The following is a 12,224-nucleotide window of genomic DNA, read 5'->3' on the forward strand; positions in this document are numbered from 1 at the left end:
CATTTGGAACACCTGCATCTCATACCAGTAATGCCGGGGTTCACGTTCCAGTTCCACTTTTTTTGTTTGTTTGTTTTTTAAGGTTTTATTTATTTATTGAGAGGTAGAGTTACAGGCAGAAGGAGAGACAGAGAGAAAGGTCTTCCATCTGCTGGTTTACCCCCGAGTTGGCCACAACGGCCAGAGCTGGGCAGATCTGAAGTCAGGAGCCAGGAGCCAGGAGCCAGGAGCAAGGAGCTTCTTCCAGGTCTCCCACGTGGGTGCAGGGTCCCAAGCACTTGGGCCATCTTCTGCTGTTTTTCCAGGCCATGGGAGAAAGGTGGGCCCCTGCACCCATGTGGGAGACCTGGAAGAATCTCCTGGCTGCTGGTTTTGGCAGTCATTTGGGGAGTGAGCCAGCGGATAAAATATATTTCTCTCTGTCTCTCCCTCTCACTGTCTGTAACTCTACCTCTCAATAAATAAATAAAATCTTTTAAAGGTGAGAGAGGCTGGGAGTGTCTGCTTAGTGAGTACAGAGTTTCTTTCTTTTTTAAATTAAAAAAAAATCCATTTTATTTATTTGAAAGGCAGACACACAAACAGAGGTCTCTCATCTGCTGGTTCACTCCTCCAAACACCTGCAACAGCCAGGACTGGGCCAGGCAGAAGCCTGGAACCTGGAACTCAATCTGGGTCTCCCTTGTGGTGGCAAGGACCCAACCACATGATCCATTACCCGCTGCCTCCCAGAGTACACATTAGCAGGAAGCTGGAATGGCGAGCAGAGCTGGGATTTGAACCCAGGCTCTCCAAAACAGGATATAGGCATCCCAAGCACTATCGTAACCACTGTGCAATAAGGACGAGCTGACTTGGCAAAGGCCAGGGAAAGCAGGCGTTGTAGCTCCTAGATGGGAGTGGAGTGAAAGAGAGAGAAGTATGAACAAGAAGCAAGTTTGTCAGTGTGTGGGAACCCAAGAATAGCTCAAAAACTGGAGGCACCAGATACCTCCGTTGGCAGGGTTATAGGATGGGGCTGAAAAGAGAAGGACTGCGTAAAAGTCCACGCAATTGGACTCCTAAATGTTCTCCTTCACTTCTGTAGGTAAGCAACTGCTCTCCTCCCAGCTGGCAGGAGACAGGGTGAACTGGGAAGCTCCGGATTTGGGGACACCAGGCGCAGCTAACCATGACAAACTGTTTTGAAGGCCGGGGGGCAGGATTTGCTGGACTGTAAGACTCCTTCAACCCCTTTTCCTCTTGTTTCCCAGAAGATTGGCAGCCAGGCTTATAATCTTGCCCTGTCTGTGATAACTGAAAAATGCCTTGGTTCCAAGGAACCCTTGCTGATACTGCCAGGTCCCTGCCTCTGAACCCTTTCATGAGGTCCAATAATCAACATATCCCTCAACTCACACACGTACATGGAGCTGTCAATCAACAATTCATGCCTCACTCCATTTATTTTTAAATGGAAGATTATCACTAACTTTAAAATGGATTGATTCATTTTCATTTATTTGAAAGAGAAACAGAGACAGAGATAAGGAGAGATCTTCCACCTGCTGGTTCACTCCTCAAATGCCAGCGACAGACAGGGCTGGGCCGGACTAAAGCCAGAATCCTAGAATTCCATCTAGTTTCCCATCACAGGTGGCAGGGACCTAAGTACTTGAGCCATCGTCTGCTGCTTCCAGGGTGCACAATAGCAGGAAGTTGGAATCAGGAGTGGAGACAGAACTTGAATCCAAGCACTCTGGGATGGGAACTGGGCACCCTAAGCAACATCCCGGTCACTGCTCCAAATGCCTGCCGCCTCACCCTTTAGCAGAAATAAGAACTGGCAGCCTGGGATCACCAGATGTTTGATGAAAGCCTCAGAAAAACAAAGGGCAAAGCAAGTGGGGAAGAAACCAGAGGAATAGAGAAAACAGGAAGCAGGAAATTTTAAAAATAAAAATAAGTTTAAAAATGTCAAGACAATAGAAGGATTGGAAGTCCAGAAACTTTACTGGAAAGTCAAACAAAACAGAGGTGGGAGTGGCATTGTGGTGCAGCAGGTAAGTCACTACCTGTAGCACAGGCATCCCATATGGGCACAGGTTCGAGTCCCAGCTGCTCCGCTTCCTATACAGCTCCCTGCTAATGCGCCTAGGAAAGCAGTGGAGGATGGCCCACGTAATAAGGCCCCTGCTACACATATGAAAGACCTGGATGGAGTTCCAGGCTCCTGGTTTAAGCCTGGTCCAGCCCCAGCTGTTGCATCCATTTGGGGAATGAACCAGAAAACGGAAGATCTCTTTGTCTCTCCCTCTTTTTGTAATTCTGCTTTTCAAATTTATTTGAAATTTTTAAAATCATAAAAATCAATACATGGAGGTAGACACAAGAGAAAAAACAAAACTAGCAGGAGTTTCAGAAAGACAGAAGAGGGAAAATAGAAACTGGGGGGAGGGGAGTGTTTCAAATAAATAACTATAGAGTGAATGGATTTCCAAATCAAGAGTCTTAGAGCAGGGCCGGCACTGTGGCTCAGTGGGTTAATGCCCTGGCTTGAAGCGCCGGCATCCCATATGGCCGTCGGTTCTAGTCCCGCTACTCCTCTTCCAATCCAGCTCTCTGCTATGCGCCTGGGAAAGCAGTAGAAGATGGCCCAATTCCTTGGGCCCCTGCACCCGTGTGGGAGACCTGGAGGAAGCTCCTGGCTCCTGGCTTCGGATCGGTGCAGCTCCGGTCATTGCCCCCTATCGGATGGAAGCCTTCTCTCTCTCTTCCTCTCCTCTCTCTGTGTAATTCTGACTTTCAAATAAATAAATAAATCTTTTTTTTTTTTTTAAAAAAGCCTTAGAGCAAAGAACTCAAAGATGCTGCAATACAATTCTGTAGCTCTCTGGGGCTTGGCCAACCACACAGATTAAAGAAACAGTCCTCCCAGCATGGCCCTACTCAGACAGTGCTTCCCAGGGCACCCACACTGACCAACTGGCTACAAATTTGGGGATTACCACTACCCTCCTCAGATTTGATAATTCACCAGAACACTGCAAAGAACTCAGATAAGTGCTATACTAAGGGAACACTTTTCTTGTAGCAAAGGCACGCTTATGGTGTTCTTTTCCCACAAGCTTGGGATACATCATCCTCCCAGCACACCAGTGTGTAATAGCACACACAGAGTGTTACCAGGAAAGCGCATCTGAGATTCAGTGTCCAGAGTTTCTGTTGGGGGCTCATTTTATGTGTATGATTGTCCGCACAAACAGACTCCATCTCCTGCCCCTGCTCTTCCCCAAAGGACACACCGCTATCATATGGCTCAAAACTCCAGTCCTCTAAACATCTGGTTGGTCTTTCCAGAAGGTCCAGGCCCTATCATGAGTCATCTTAAACTCTCCAGAGGTCCACCATGAGTCACCTTATTAGTATAAACTTCAGGACTCCCCATCAATAACAAAGACACTCATATTACTTGGGAAATTCCAAGGATGTAGAGGTTACCTACCAAGAACTGAAGACAAAAGTCAGTCAAATTTTGTATTACAACAGACCTGCACCAAGGCACATCATGAAAAAATTCAGAATGATAGGGACAAAAAGTACTGTCAGGGGTCAGTATTGCGGTACAGCCAGTTAAGTTGCTGCCTGGGACACTGGTATCCCATAGTGGAGCATGGGTTCCATTCAGCTCTCTGCTAACGTGCCTGGGAAAGCAGCAGAAGATGGCCCAAGTACTTGGGTCCATTTGTTGGACCATTTGGAGAGTGAAACAGTGACTGGAAAAATCTCTCCCTCTCTCTCTGTTTCTTCTTTCTCTCTGTCATTCTATCTTTCAAATAAATAAAAAGATAAATCTTTTAGGAAAATAGTATAGTCAGCTTCCATATCTGCAGATCCAACCAACTTTAGATCAAAAATAGTTGAAAAAGCATTGCATCTGTATTGAGCGTGCAGACTTTTTCTTCTCATTGTTATTCCTAAGCAATACAGTATTACAACTATTTACACAATACTTACATTGTGTTAGGTGTTACATGTAATCTAGAGATGATTTAAATATATGGGAGCATATGTATAGATTATATACAAATACCATACTGTTTTACAGTTGAGCACCCACAGATCTTGAAAACTGTAGTAGTCCTGGAGCCAATTCCTGAGGATCCTGAAGGATGACTGTATGTCTCAAAAGTTTCTAGAGAAATCTTGCATAAAAATGTATGAACATCGAATGGTATTAGTCTTCTCAACAATGGTCCCTGGGAAACAGAAGAATGATACCTTTAAAGTTATCAGGTGTGTAAGCATTTTAAACTATGTGTATAAGCAGATCAAGCTACTGCACGGGATGCCCACATCCCATATCGAGTGCAGATTGGAATCCCAGCCTCTGCTTCTAATCCATCTTCCTGCTAATGCATTCAGGGAGGCAGTGGATGACAGCTCAAGTGCTTGTCACCCTACCACCCCTGTGGGAGATCTGGATGGGGTCCCATCTCTCTTTCTCCCTGCTTTTCAAGTAGATGAAAATAAATAAACATTAAAAATAAAATTCTCAGGGCAATTACTTCCACTCTAGTATTCCATACTCAGCCAAACTCTCAAACAAAGGCAAGGTTGCAGTAAAAATAATTTCAGAAATGCAAGGTTTCAAAAATTTTACTTGGGGGCAAGTGTTGTGGTGCAAAGAGTTAAGCTGATGCTTAGGACAACCCCATCTCATTTAGGAGTGCCTGGTTCAAGTCCTGGCTATTCTGCACTTCTGACCCAGCTTCCTGCTAATGTGCCCAGGAGACAGAAGATGATAACCAAAATACCTGAGTCCCTGACACCCACAGGGGAGACCCAGTTGGAATTCCTCGCTCCTGGCTTCAATCTGGCCCTGTCCAAGTTGTTGCAGAAATTTGGAAAGTGCACCAACAGATGGAAGACCTCTCTCTCTCTCCCCCCTCCCCCACTGAGCCTTTCAAAGAAACAAATACTCCTTTTTAAAAAATGTACTTCGTGGAGTCAGCACGTAGCATAGCAGGTAAAGCCTCTGCCTGCTGTGCTGGCATACGGGCACCTGTTCTAGTCTCAGCTGCTCCACTTCCAATTCAGCTCTCTGCTATGGTCTGGGAAAGCAGTAGAAGATGGCCCAAGTCCTTGGGCCCCTGCACCCATGTGGGAGACCCAGAAGAAGCTCCTGGCTCCTGGCATTAGATCAGCCCAGCTCCTGCCATCAAGGCCATTTGGGGAGTGAACCAGCAGATGGAAGATCTCTCTGCCTCTGCCTCTGTGTAACTCTCCCTTTCAAATAAATAAATAAATCTTTTTTAAAAAATGTACTTCACCTTCTTCTTCTCCGAGAGAACACCAAATGGCGGATGACGCCGGTGCAGCAGGAGGGCCCAGAGGCCCCGGGGGCCCTGGAATGGGAGGCCTCAGCGGCTTACCAAGTCTCCCTACCAGGAGTTCACCGACCACCTTGTGAAGACACACACCAGGGTGTCCGTGCAGAGGACCCAGGCTCCAGCTGTGGCCACAACATAGGTTTATAGGTTTTGTTTTTTTGTTTTTTTAAATTTTTTTTTTGAAAGGCAGAGTGGACAGTGAGAGAGAGAGAGAGAGAGAAAGGTCTTCCTTTGCCGTTGGTTCACCCTCCAATGGCCGCCGCGGCCGGCGCACTGCAGCCAGCACACCGCGCCGATCCGATGGCAGGAGCTAGGTGCTTCTCCTGGTCTCCCATGGGGTGCAGGGCCCAAGCACTTGGGCCAGCCTCCACTGCACTCCCGGGCCACAGCAGAGAGCTGGCCTGGAAGAGGGGCAACCGGGACAGAATCCGGCACCCCAACCGGGACTAGAACCCGGTGTGCCGGCGCCGCAAGGCGGAGGATTAGCCTAGTGAGCCGCGGCGCCGGCCCACAACATAGGTTTTTAAATAAAGTGGATGGAGCCTGAAAAAAAAAATGTACTTCACAAATATCCTTTCTCAGGAGGCTGCTGGAGGATGTGCTCCACCAAAGTTAGGAAGTAAGTCAAGAAAGAGGAAGAAGTGAGCTGAGCTCCAGAAAACAGGGGATCCAGCACAGAGAAGCAGAGGGAATTTCCAGAATGGTGGTTTTACAGGATGACAAGTATAAAGAGAGATCATAAGTTTAAATTGCAACAGGGAAACAAATAGCTTCAAGAGTGATGATTCCAAGCAAAAAAATAAATGTGGAGCAGGCTTTATGGTACAGAGTTAAGCTGCCTCTTTGGAGGCCCAGGGCCCATATCAGAGTGCCTGATTCAGTTCTGGCCACTCTGTGCTTCTGATCCAGCTTCCTGCTAATGCGCCCAGTTGGCAGTAGATGATGGCTCAAATACTTGGGTCCCTGCCACCCACATGGGAGACCTGGTTGGAGTCCCAGTCTCCTAGCTTCAGACAGGCTGTACTCTGGCTGTTTTGAGCATTTAAGGAGTGAATCTGTAGATGGAAGATGTGTGTGTGTGTGTGTGTGTGTGTGTGTGTATCTTTCCCTCTGTCTTTGTCACCCTATCTTTTACATAAATAAATATTTTTTAAAAATGTAACTGATAGATTGATTACCTGATGTGTTTGATCTTTGGAGTTCTGGTGGCAATGTGTAGGGTTAGAGTCGCAATAGATACATAGAAATCTAAACAAAAGGGAAAAATGAAATAATTTAACTCTGAAAACAATTACATAAGAAAGAAAATGTGGTCATAGCATATCATACTGTGATATTTTGGGTTTATTTATTTAAAAGTTGAACTATATGAGGCTGGCACTATGGCACAGCGGGTTAAAGCTCCAGCCTGCAGCGCCAGCATCCCATACGGGCGCCAGTTCAGGTCCCGGCTATTCCACTTCCAATCCAGTACTCAGCTGTGGCCTGGGAAAGCAGTAGAAGATGGCCCAAGTCCTTGGGCCCCTGCACCCACATGGGAGATCTGGAAGAAGCTCCTGGCTCCTGGCTTCAGATTGGATCGGCGCAGCTCCTGCCATTGCAGCCACTTGGGGAGTGAACCAGCAGATGGAAGACCTCTCTCTCTCTGTGTGTGTGTGTCTACCTCTCTGTAATTCTGTCTTTCAAATAAATAAAATAAATCTTTTAAAAAAAGTTGAACTATACTTCTACTGAGAGAATAAGGAAGACCAAGCATGGGAAAATGAGAAGGGAAATATTTCTTCTTCTATTGCAGGATATCATTAAAAATTTAAAAATCAGGAAAAATAGACTATCTACATTATTCAAAATAAGGACAGAAATATTAGGGCTAAAATCAGCTATCTGAATAATTAGCTGCCTTGTGGAATGAGAATCAGGGGTGGTGAGGTTATGGAAGAAGACTTTTTTTAAAACAAACAAACAAACAAACAAATTTGTCATTTGCCTAGCTGATTTTTTTAAAGATTTATTTTATTTATTTGAAAGACAGAGTTACAGAGAGAGGTAGAGACAGAGAGAGAGGTCTTCCATTCACTGGTTCACTCCCCAGATGGCCGCAACAGTCAGAGCTGAGTCAATGTGAAGAGAGGAACCAGGAGCTTCTGGGTCTCCCACATGGGTGCAGGGGCCCAACGATATGAGCCATCTTCCACTGCTTTCCCAGGCCATAACAGAGAGCTGGATCAGAAGTGGAGCAGCCAGGACTCGAACCAGTGCCATATGGATGCCAGCACTTCAGGCTAGAGCTTTAACCTGCTGCGTCACAGCACCGGCCCCTGCCTAGTTGATTTTTAAAAAAGATTTATGTTGCTGGTGCCGCAGCTCAATAGGCTAATCCTCCGCCTTGAGGCGCCGGCACACCGGGTTCTAGTCCCCGTCAGGGCACCGGATTCTGTCCCGGTCGCCCCTCTTCCAGTCCAGCTCTCTTCTGTGGCCAGGGAGGGCAGTGGAGGATGGCCCAAGTGCTTGGGCCCTGCACCCCATGGGAGACCAGGAGAAGCACCTGGCTCCTGGCATCGGATCAGCGTAGTGTGCCGGCCACAGCGCGCGCGCCGGCCGCGGCAGCCATGGGAGGGTGAACCAACGGCAAAAGGAAGACCTTTCTCTCTCTCTCTCTCACTGTCCACTCTGCCTGTAAAAAAAAAAAAAAAAAAAAAAAAAAGCCAGAGTTGAGAGAGAGAGGGAGGGAAGGAGACTGAGAGACATGAATCTTCTATCCAGTGGTTCATTCCTTAGATGGTCACAACAGCCATGGCTGTGCCAGGCTGAAGCCAGGAGCCAGGAGCTTTATTTGGGTTCCCCATATGGGTGGCAAGGGCCCAAGTACTTGGGCCATCCTCCATTGCTTTCCCAGGCCATCAGCAGGGAGCTGGATTGGCAGTGGAGCAGCTGGGACACTAAGCGTCACCTATGTGAGATGCTGGCATCGCAAGTGGTGGCCCCACACCCTATGCCCCAGCCCAGTCGATTTTTTAAAAAGTACATACATTGGGGCTGGCATTGTGGTGCCCTGGGTTCAACAACTGCTTGTGATGGCTGCATCCTGTATGGGAGTGCCATTCCAAATCTCAGCTCCTCTACTTCCAATCCAGTTCCCTGCTAATGTGCTTGGGAAGGCAGAGGAATTCAAGCAAAGTACTTTGGCATCTGTATGAGAGACCTGGATGGAGTTCCTGGCTCCTGGCTTCAGCCTGGCCCAGCTCTGGCTGTTGGGCTGTTTGAGGAGTGAACCAGCAGATGGTATATCTCTTCCTCTGTCTCTTCCCTCTCTTGATGTCACTCTGTGTTTCAAAAATAAATAAATAAAATGAATATTTAAAAGAATAAAAACTATGTGCATATATTATTCTGTTTAAGATATGCTATTTGTTTGAGAGGCAGAAACAGAGCTCCCATCAGTTGGTTCACTCCCCAAATGCCTGCATTAGCCTGGATTGGATCAGGCTGAAGCCATGAGCTGGAAACTCAATCCAGGTCTCCTATGTGGGTGACAGGGACTGAAGTACCTCAGCCATCACCCACTGCCTCCCAGCGTGTGAATTAGCAAGTAGCTGGAATTGGTAGACCAATTCTGAAACCTTGACATTCTGATATTGGGATGTAGGTGTCTTAACCACTATACCACATACCTGCCCCCAAATGTTTTCAGAATAATAAAGAAGGGGCTGGTGTTGTGGCATGGCAGGCAAAGCCACTGCCTGCAATGCCAGCATCCCATATAGGTGCCAAATTGAGTTCCAACTGCTCCCCTTCCAATCCAGTTCCCTGTTAATGGCCTGGGAAAAGCAGCAGAAGATGGCCCAAGTGTTTGGGCCCCTGCCACCCACGTGGATGACTCAGATGAAGCTCCTGGCTCCTGGCTTTAACTGGCCCAGTCCTGGCTGTTGCAGCCAGCTGGGGAGTGATCTCTGTCTCTGTCTCCCTCCTTCCCCTGTAAGTCTTTCAAAGGAATAAATAAATCTTTAAAATAATAACAAAGGAAAAATAAATTGCAGTAAAATGGAACATCTCTAGTGCAGCATTTGTTATCTTGGTGCATTTACCACCATTCTGGATTCAGACATTAGCTTAGAAACCAGAGTTGTTAGCCCTAAAAGCAACAGCATCTCTATAGACCAGACACACATTAACCAGGCTCCTGAGACTGATATTTCAAATCAGATGCCAATTCATTAGTTTCTAAGGGGAAGCAGGGCTTTGAAGCAGACTGGATCTTCCTGTTCGCTGATGAGTGTATTTTCTCCCTGTGGGCGGATCTACATGGGGAACAGAATGGTTTTCGGAGGGTTGCTTGCTGATCCAAGCATGACTGAAATGGGGGCTGAACTGAATGGCTGCAGAGTGATGCTTCCAGCTTCCCGTATGTGGGCCGGCATCTTTGTCCCAAATGGTGCCAGGATGGATATGGCTGATTACCTTGGCAACTCACCTTGATCTCTGGTTTCCTTGGCTACCCTGACCCTCCCAAGTGGTATCTTCTTTAGCTGCATTAACAACCTCAACCAGGTTACAGTGTAGACTGGGCCTGAGAGTTAATCTGACTCCATCAGGTAGGCTGGCAGTCTCTACTTTTCTCTTAAAGATTTATTTATTTGGAAGGCAGAGTGACAGAAAGGGAGAGAGAGAGACAGAGACAGAGACAGAGAGAGATGGGAGGGAGACAGCTCCCATCTGCTGGTTCACTTTTCAAGAGGCTGCAACAGCCAGGTCTGGGCCAGGCCAGCATTTGGGTCATTTTCCACTACTGTGCTGGACTAAAGAGTAGTCTGGACTTGGATTGGCACTTGAATACAGGATACTGATGTTGCAAGCCACAGCAGCAGTGGCCTAACCTGCTGTGCCACAAATGACAGCCCTGGTACCCCTCTGCTTAAGTATTAGGGGTTTGTGTTCAAACAGGCAGCCCATTTACTAAGCACCCATGATGTGCCAGGCTCTGCTACAAGCTCTGGGGCTACAGTGAGGAGTAAGACTGATATTTGAGCCTGCCTCATCGAGCTTACAGTCTGCTGAGGAAGGCAGACCTTAAACAAATAATTACAAGTCAGCACAGTGAAGGAGCAACCTGACTCTCAGAAAACAACTTGGCTTCCTTTTTTCTATTTGCTGGGGGGGGGGGGGAGGACACCTCTTGCTGTCCCCAGATATCTCCTATAACCTTGAAACCGTGGGAAGAGGCTGCTGAATCAGGTCTCTATCCCAAAGAGAGAAAAAGACCCAATTCTCCACGCATGGATTCCCCAGCTGCCCATGAATTCTATACCCCAAATTCTCACAATAAAGTTGCTTTCTGCTTAAATTGATTCAAGGTTGTTTTTTGTCATCTGTTTCCAAGAACCCTGACAAGTACACCAATCATCTCTGACATCTCTGGACCACAGAACAAGTCACCAAAGGATGCTGGATCCCTCTGTTTATAGATTCCAACCTGGAGCCCTTCTGATCTGTGCCTTCTGCTCAGCTCAGAGCAGCGCACACAGGCTCTCAATATAACTTGAAGCCAGTTCAGCAATATCTACCCAAAGCTATTCTAGGTACTGAGATTATGAGGCGCTAGATCCTGCCATCAAGGGTGTTCCACATGCATCTGAGACCCAGCATGTCCAACACCAGGGGTGCCATCTTCCCTGCCTTCTCTCCCAACCCGTGTATCAACTCACACCTGTGTCCCTCGCGCCACCTACACTAACTGGCTTGGATTGCTTGCTTGGGGTGACCATGAGTAGTCTGTTGTTCTTAGACTACAAGGGTGGGAGGGCAACAGAGACAGCAGGCAACCAGGCCAGGGTAGACAGACACCAGGTCTTCATGCAAGGTGGAGGATTCTATATGTATTGGCTACTATCCCAAGTTACTTTCTTCAAGTCTAAATCTCAGACTGGCTGTATGGTTTAGTTCTCCCTCTTTCACCAAAGGTAGTCTATGCACGGAAGACACAAGGGGTTAGATGTCTATCTTCTTGTCTTGGGATGCCGGGCACAGCTTCAAACGACTTGGCCTCACAGCCAGCAAGTGGCAAAGTGAGCACTTGAAGGAAGCTTCCAAATTCCCATCAAGCATCTCCTTTCCTTTGGCAGCACAGCTCTTACGGAGTGTTTGGTGTGGGAGGGAAGGGTCTCAGCCCCCTGCGTGCCCTGGGGAAAATTTTCCTCGGGTCCAGGCCCCTTCCTGAACCAAAATCCGTACACCGACCCTTTGAGGCCAGTTTTAGCATCCCTTCGCCTTATAGATGCACCGAGTTTCAGAAAGGTTACGGTTCTGGTTCCAAAGCTCGCAATCATCACCTCCTCGCTGAGCTAAGGTCCGGGTTTGGGCCACAGAGCCGGAATGAACCAAACGAAGAGGAAGCGGAGACCGTGACGAACCCCTGCCCACGACCGAGAACCGCCAGGTGGCGCGGTGGAGGTGCGGTTACCCCCAGCCGCGGGTCGGACGCACCTGAACCGCGCGGGGCCCGACTAGGGAAGTAGGTTTCGCAGGACTGGGCGGGGAATCGCTCTGCTGCCCAGCCCGGAGCGGGCAAGGAACGCTGCCTAAGTTCACCGGCCGGGTCCGCCTGCGCCTAGCTAGAGTCGCGCCTCCACCAAGCGACCGCCGGACTCCCCAGCTCTCCTCCCGCTCTGCGCTCACCAGGGTGCAATTTATTTGGGGGGCTCCAGGGGACAGAATACGGCAGGCGAGCTCAGCAAGGAGGTGGGGTCGGCCCCACCTGTCGACTGCCGTGGGCGGGGCGGGGCGGGGCTTGTCCCATAGGACCCGCCCCCCGGTCCCCGGGCCCGGGGCGCGCGACGAGATATAAGCCAGCCGGGA

This window comes from Oryctolagus cuniculus, chromosome 7 (assembly GCF_964237555.1).
Source record: "Oryctolagus cuniculus chromosome 7, mOryCun1.1, whole genome shotgun sequence".
Lineage (NCBI taxonomy): Eukaryota > Metazoa > Chordata > Mammalia > Lagomorpha > Leporidae > Oryctolagus > Oryctolagus cuniculus.